Source organism: Anomaloglossus baeobatrachus, chromosome 2, assembly GCF_048569485.1.
Source record: "Anomaloglossus baeobatrachus isolate aAnoBae1 chromosome 2, aAnoBae1.hap1, whole genome shotgun sequence".
Lineage (NCBI taxonomy): Eukaryota > Metazoa > Chordata > Amphibia > Anura > Aromobatidae > Anomaloglossus > Anomaloglossus baeobatrachus.
Genome location: NC_134354.1, coordinates 679,528,105 through 679,535,746, shown reverse-complemented (window position 1 = coordinate 679,535,746; position 7,642 = coordinate 679,528,105). Strand labels below are relative to the sequence as shown.

Sequence of the window (7,642 nt, the reverse complement as noted above, 5' to 3'; positions counted from 1 at the left end):
GTGCAATGCAGGCAGAGGAGCTGCAAATATCTGTGCACTACTGGGACTATACAGAAGTCCAACAGCCACGTTTAGGATGCCACTAGGTACACTCAGTGTTTGCTAGTATAATGGCTTAGTAACTATCAGTTTGAGTGTGCAATGCAGGCAGACGTGCTGCAAATATCTGTGCACTACTGGGACTATACAGAAGTCCAACAGCCACATTTAGGATGCCACTAGGTACACTCAGTGTTTGCTAGTATAATGGCTTACTTATAATGAGTTTGAGTGTGCAATGCAGGCAGAGGTGCTGCAAATATCTGTGCACTAGTGGGACTATACAGAAGTCCAACAGCCACGTTAAGGATGCCACTAGGTTCACTCATTGTTTGCTAGTAAATGGCTTAGTTATAATGAGTTTGAGTGTGCAATGCAGGCAGACTTGCTGCAAATATCTGTGCACTACTGGGACTATACAGAAGTCCAACAGCCACGTTTAGGATGACACTAAGTTCACTCAGTGTTTGCTAGTATAATGGCTTACTAACTATCAGTTTGAGTGTGCAATGCAGGCAGACGTGCTGCAAATATCTGTGCACTACTGGGACTATACAGAAGTCCAACAGCCACGTTTAGGATGCCACTAAGTTCACTCAGTGTTTGCTAGTATAATGGCTTAGTTATAATGAGTTGGAGTGTGCAATGCAGGCAGAGGTGCTGCAAATATCTGTGCACTAGTGGGACTATACAGAAGTCCAACAGCCACGTTTAGGATGCCACTAGGTACACTGAGTGTTTGCTAGTATAATGGCTTAGTTATAATGAGTTGGATTGTGCAATGCAGGCAGAGGTGCTGCAAATATCTGTGCACTACTGGGACTATACAGAAGTCCAACAGCCATGTTTAGGATGACACTAAGTTCACTCAGTGTTTGCTAGTATAATGGCTTACTAACTATCAGTTTGAGTGTGCAATGCAGGCAGACGTGCTGCAAATATCTGTGCACTACTGGGACTATACAGAAGTCCAACAGCCACGTTTAGGATGCCACTAAGTTCACTCAGTGTTTGCTAGTATAATGGCTTAGTTATAATGAGTTTGAGTGTGCAATGCAGGCAGACTTGCTGCAAATATCTGTGCACTACTGGGACTATACAGAAGTCCAACAGCCACGTTTAGGATGACACTAAGTTCACTCAGTGTTTGCTAGTATAATGGCTTACTAACTATCAGTTTGAGTGTGCAATGCAGGCAGACGTGCTGCAAATATCTGTGCACTACTGGGACTATACAGAAGTCCAACAGCCACGTTTAGGATGCCACTAAGTTCACTCAGTGTTTGCTAGTATAATGGCTTAGTTATAATGAGTTTGAGTGTGCAATGCAGGCAGACGTGCTGCAAATATCTGTGCACTACTGGGACTATACAGAAGTCCAACAGCCACGTTTAGGATGCCACTAGGTACACTCAGTGTTTGCTAGTATAATGGCTTAGTTATAATGAGTTGGAGTGTGCAATGCAGGCAGAGGTGCTGCAAATATCTGTGCACTACTGGGACTATACAGAAGTCCAACAGCCACGTTTAGGATGACACTAAGTTCACTCAGTGTTTGCTAGTATAATGGCTTAGTAACTATCAGTTTGAGTGTGCAATGCAGGCAGACGTGCTGCAAATATCTGTGCACTACTGGGACTATACAGAAGTCCAACAGCCACGTTTAGGATGCCACTAGGTACACTCAGTGTTTGCTAGTATAATGGCTTAGTTGTAATGAGTTGGAGTGTGCAATGCAGGCAGAGGTGCTGCAAATATCTGTGCACTAGTGGGACTATACAGAAGTCCAACAGCCACGTTTAGGATGCCACTAGGTACACTCAGTGTTTGCTAGTATAATGGCTTAGTAACTATCAGTTTGAGTGTGCAATGCAGGCAGACGTGCTGCAAATATCTGTGCACTACTGGGACTATACAGAAGTCCAACAGCCACGTTTAGGATGCCACTAGGTTCACTCAGTGTTTGCTAGTATAATGGCTTAGTAACTATCAGTTTGAGTGTGCAATGCAGGCAGACGTGCTGCAAATATCTGTGCACTACTGGGACTATACAGAAGTCCAATAGCCACGTTTAGGATGACACTAAGTTCACTCAGTGTTTGCTAGTATAATGGCTTAATAACTCTCAGTTTGAGTGTGCAATGCAGGCAGACGTGCTGCAAATATCTGTGCACTACTGGGACTATACAGAAGTCCAACAGCCACGTTTAGGATGCCACTAAGTTCACTCAGTGTTTGCTAGTATAATGGCTTAGTTATAATGAGTTGGAGTGTGCAATGCAGGCAGAGGTGCTGCAAATATCTGTGCACTAGTGGGACTATACAGAAGTCCAACAGCCACGTTTAGGATGCCACTAGGTACACTCAGTGTTTGCTAGTATAATGGCTTAGTTATAATGAGTTGGAGTGTGCAATGCAGGCAGAGGTGCTGCAAATATCTGTGCACTACTGGGACTATACAGAAGTCCAACAGCCACGTTTAGGATGACACTAAGTTCACTCAGTGTTTGCTAGTATAATGGCTTAGTTATAATGAGTTGGAGTGTGCAATGCAGGCAGAGGTGCTGCAAATATCTGTGCACTAGTGGGACTATACAGAAGTCCAACAGCCACGTTTAGGATGCCACTAGGTTCACTCAGTGTTTGCTAGTATAATGGCTTACTAACTATCAGTTTGAGTGTGCAATGCAGGCAGACGTGCTGCAAATATCTGTGCACTACTGGGACTATACAGAAGTCCAACAGCCACGTTTAGGATGCCACTAGGTACACTCAGTGTTTGCTAGTATAATGGCTTAGTTATAATGAGTTGGAGTGTGCAGAGGACAGGAGGGTACAGTGCCAGGATTGTGGGGCTCTGGGTAGAGGAAAGGAAGCCTGCCTTTCTATTCCCTCCTAATGGGGAAATGCAGCGAGGAAATCCCTGACCTTAGCTACACAGACGCTGTCTCTGTTTTCAGGACCTGTCACCTATGGCTCTGACCCTGCCGGTACGACCCCTTAAAAGGACTTATAGAAAGTGCTATCCCTAATCTGTCCAGCGCTGTGTATGGAGCGCATACAGCAGTATCGGCGATAGGACAAAGGACGGAGCTGCGCCAATGATGTCTGACACCAAGGACGCAGAAGAGATAATGGCGTCCGGACGGGCAGATACTCGTTTTTATAATGCAGGGACATGTGACATGGACATCCTATCACACATGCCGTTGCTTCTCTGGCTAAAAGTCCACTTAGCTGTGTGTGTGTCTGGGATTGGCTGACATAATGGCCCTCCCCACTACACGCGCGTGTTTAGGGAAGGAAGCCAAGGAAAAAAAAAAAAATGGCGATCACCATTATACAAACAGCAGTGATCTGAAGGCGCTGTTCCCGCACACTATACACTGAAATTTCATAATAGTGTGAGTCACAGAGTGACTTACACTATTACAGCGGAAAGCCAGCTAGGAATTAGCTGGTTTTTTTTGCTGCTAGAACCGTTCTCGAACGTTTCTGGAACTATCGAGCTTTTGCAAAAAGCTCGAGTTCTAGTTCGATCTAGAACAGGCCCCAAAATCACTCGAGCCTAGAACTGGAGAACCTCGAACCGCGAACCGCGCTCAACTCTATTCCTGACATCACTGCTAAATAGTATTCTTCTTTACAGGCTGAAGTTATCATTATATGCCAATACATTATTTTGTTTGCCTTTTTGTGCAGTTAGTTTCCTACACTTCAACCAACCCAATTTGACATCATATTGAAAATCTGGTCAATTTTTAGTAATTATTCAAGTCTGTTCTAACTTTGAATAAATTACTGCCAATTATTATTAAATTGATTAAATATTGCTAGGTTAGTAACATTTTTATTTTATGCATTTCATTTTCTCATTTATTAAAAAAATAAAATAAAATTGCACAAAATTATTACACTATAAAATTATAGATTTCTAAAATTTTCTAAAATGGGGCATAGTTGAATGTTCCTCTTCAAAGCCAAAGCAGTGACCCAACATGAAGCTTAAAATAACTAAAAAAAACTTTAGAAAATTAATTTGAGTTTAGCGACATGTATCTCTATATTTTAACAATGTCTAAACACACTCATAAATGTAAATGCAAATCATAAACTCTATAAACTATATTTATTTGACATATACAATTTAATATACTGTATGTAGCAGTCAAATGAAGACATAAAAAATCAAGTTACTGAAAATGTAGTTCTTTCCCTAAGGCTAAGTTCACATTTCCGCTAAAATCTATCAGTCACAATCCGCTGCTCTTGTAAACAGCGGAATCCGTTTAGCGGATTCCGCTGCTCCCATAGACTTGTATGAGCAGCGGATTGTGACTGATGATGCTGCGTTGCACCCTCCGCCCGACTGATCAGTCGTGGAACGACTGACCGCCGGGCGGGAGGAACGCAGCATGTAACGTTTTTTGAGCAGCGAGATCCGTCGGATTTCGCTGCGCATGCTCTCTGGCTCCCTGCACACGTCACCAGCTTTGGTTGGTTACCCGATATTTACCCTGGTTACGATGCAAGGAGCCAGCGCTAAGCGGTGTAGGCCCGTCACCAAGGTAAATATCGGGTAACCAAGGTAAACATCGGGTGCTTTGCTGTTACCCGATATTTAGGCTGGTTACGTGTGCAGGGAGGCCGACACTTCCCCGCTCGGCCCCGCCCCCTCCCGCACTCCGCACATGTATGTACACACACACACACACACCTGTCCCCAGCCATGCAGACAAGCACTGACACCCTCATCTGGCCCCGCCCCCTGCTCGGCTCCGCCCCCTCCCGCACTTTGCATGTGCACACACACATACATACATACATACATGCACATACACACACTCACTCACTCACACATACACTCACCTGTCCCCAGCCATGCAGACAAGCACTGACACCCTCGTCTGGCCCCGCCCCCTGCTCGGCTCCACCCCCTCCCGCACTTTGCATGTGCACACACACATACATACATACATACATGCACATACACACACTCACTCACTCACACATACACTCACCTGTCCCCAGCCATGCAGACCGCAGCACTTCCACTGACATCCTCAGCGCCTGGCCCCGCCCCCCGCTCGGCTCCGCCCCCTCCTGCACTTTGCATGTGCACACACATACATACATACATACATACATACATACATACATGCACATACACACACTCACTCACTCACAGATACACTCACCTGTCCCCAGCCATGCAGACCGCAGCACTTCCACTGACATCCTCAGCGCCTGGCCCCGCCCCCCGCTCGGCTCTGCCCCAGAACTCCGCCCCCCGCACACAACGGAATCCAACAAAGAATTCTGTTCTTTGTCATCCGTTGTACAGCGTTGAACAGCGCATCAGTCACATGCGTCAAGCGATGCATGTGACTGATACAAATCAACGGAAATGTGAACTTAGCCTTAGAGAAGATTGAATCAATACCTTGCCTTTTGCCTATGTCAGTCTTTCTGAAGCATCTCTCTGGCCCCTGAATATATGCTTTGTCTTGTCTGGAAAGTCTACATTTTATATATATATATATATATATATATATATATATATATATATATACATATACATATACATATACACACAGCATGCCAATGGTGACAGCTTACTTTGTATAGATTTTATGTAATTTCTTACCATATTATTTCATATTTTCTATCCTGATGAATTTTCAAAATGTATTATCAGAAAATTACATATTGCATAAATTAGATTTGTGTGGAACGTGGTTTTTTTTTTACAAATGTTTTAATTTTTATGTTACTATATGTTTTAACTAATAATGACTTATGACTGTCTGCCATAATTCGGCTTTCTGCCTTTAGTGAAGACATTTCTAATGTACCTCAATTATAAATTCCCTATCATTCCCTCTCTACTCCAACTTCAAATTTGTGTTTTCTTTTCTTAATTCCAATAACATTCTATTTAAATGGGTACTCTAAAAATTCCTATACCAATATGTAGTAGGTGTAATAATACTAATATTAGCAAATACCTCTAATTAGAAATGTAGTATAGTTCTGATTCACTGCTGCTTACTTCGTGTTCAGGGCATTGCAGGACCTTAGGTATCTATGATTACGACCACACATATAGTCACAGTTAGTTACGCGTGTAAAAAACAAAGTCCACAGCACCTAGGTCAAAAAGAATGATAAGGACTTCTGAGTAGTTTCACTTTTGGACACCGTAGAAGGAGTTTACTCTGTGTATACGTACTTCATACCAGAACTGGCTCATCTGGATCGATCCGTGCACCTCCTGATTTGTCCTGTGGCTTCTACGCTGCTATGAAGAAGAGTTGAACCGACGCACAGCAGCAGAGAATGAATTTGTCAGTATAAAGAGAGATGTTGATGCTGCCTATATGAACAAAGCTGAACTTCAGGCCAGGGCTGAGACCCTCTCTGACGAAATCAACTTCCTAAGGACTTTATATGATGCGGCGATCAGTCAGCTCCAGGCTCAGATCTCAGACACTTCAGTGTTGTGTCCATGGATAACAGTAGAGACCTAGACATGGACAGCATCATCGCCGAGGTCAGAGCCCAATATGAGGAGATTGCCAGCAGGAGCAGAGCTGAGGCCAAGGCCTTGTACCATTCAAGGTTTGATGAGCTCCGTATGGCAGCTGGGAGAAATTGAGATGATTTGCAAAGCAGCAGAAGTGAGATCGCTGGACTTAAACAATCCAAAGACTTAAAGGAGAGATTGAGTGTGCTAAAGCCCAGCGTGCTGCCCTTGAAGCTGCTATCGCAGAAGCTGAAGAACGTGGTGAAGCTGCCATCCGAGATGCCAAAAGCAAACTGGTAGAACTGGAGTCTGCTCTACAGAAGGCCAAGCAGGACATGGCTCGCCAACTGAGAGAATACCAGGAGCTGATGCACGTCAAACTGGCTCTGGATATTGAGATCGCCACCTATAAGAAGATGCTGGAAGGAGAAGAGAGCAGGATGTGTGGAGACAACTCTGTGAACATATCTGTTCTCCAAGCCAGCACTGAAAGCACCATTCAGGAGGCCACCATGGTGGACATCAACCTCACCATTCTCATCACCACCATAAATCCAGCAGCTATGCCTCCAGCAAACATCACTCTGACCATAGCCACCATTGTTAAAGTGGATTGGTGGACGAGAGATTAACGTCCATTGTAGCGTATATTTAGAAATATGCTTTGTTGCTATTCCAGTAGGAAAGTGAGAGTCCAATATACTTTATTCTGGTTGTTTCACTTGACTTTTTAGGATGCATTGTAATAGTGACTGCTTGTCTTTGCTGCCTTCAATAAACTGAGCTGACTGCAAAAAAAAAACCAAAAAAAAAAAAACTGCCTGTGTATAGCAAAACATTTAGCAGACCAGGGACGCATGTCCATAATCAAGGGATATCTTGATGCAGACATACCATATGTAAGGATGACAGCGTCCCAATGGGTGAAATTCAATCTATGTTTATGACTCGCCCACCCCAGGGCTATGGGACACCCGGTGCCGGGCCGGACTAGTCCGGGGGTCGTCAGTGGTGGAGGGGCCCGACTCCGTGGCCCTGGTGGGTGTCAATAAAATATGGCTTCAGTGTTTTGGGTGA

The 7,642-nt window shown here is 44.2% G+C and overlaps 1 pseudogene; it reads left to right on the top strand.

Moving 5' to 3' along the window:
- The first annotated feature begins 6,338 nt into the window (after positions 1 to 6,338).
- LOC142289964 (keratin, type II cytoskeletal cochleal pseudogene) lies at positions 6,339 to 7,197 on the top strand (annotated as a pseudogene).
- The last annotated feature ends 445 nt before the right edge of the window (positions 7,198 to 7,642 follow it).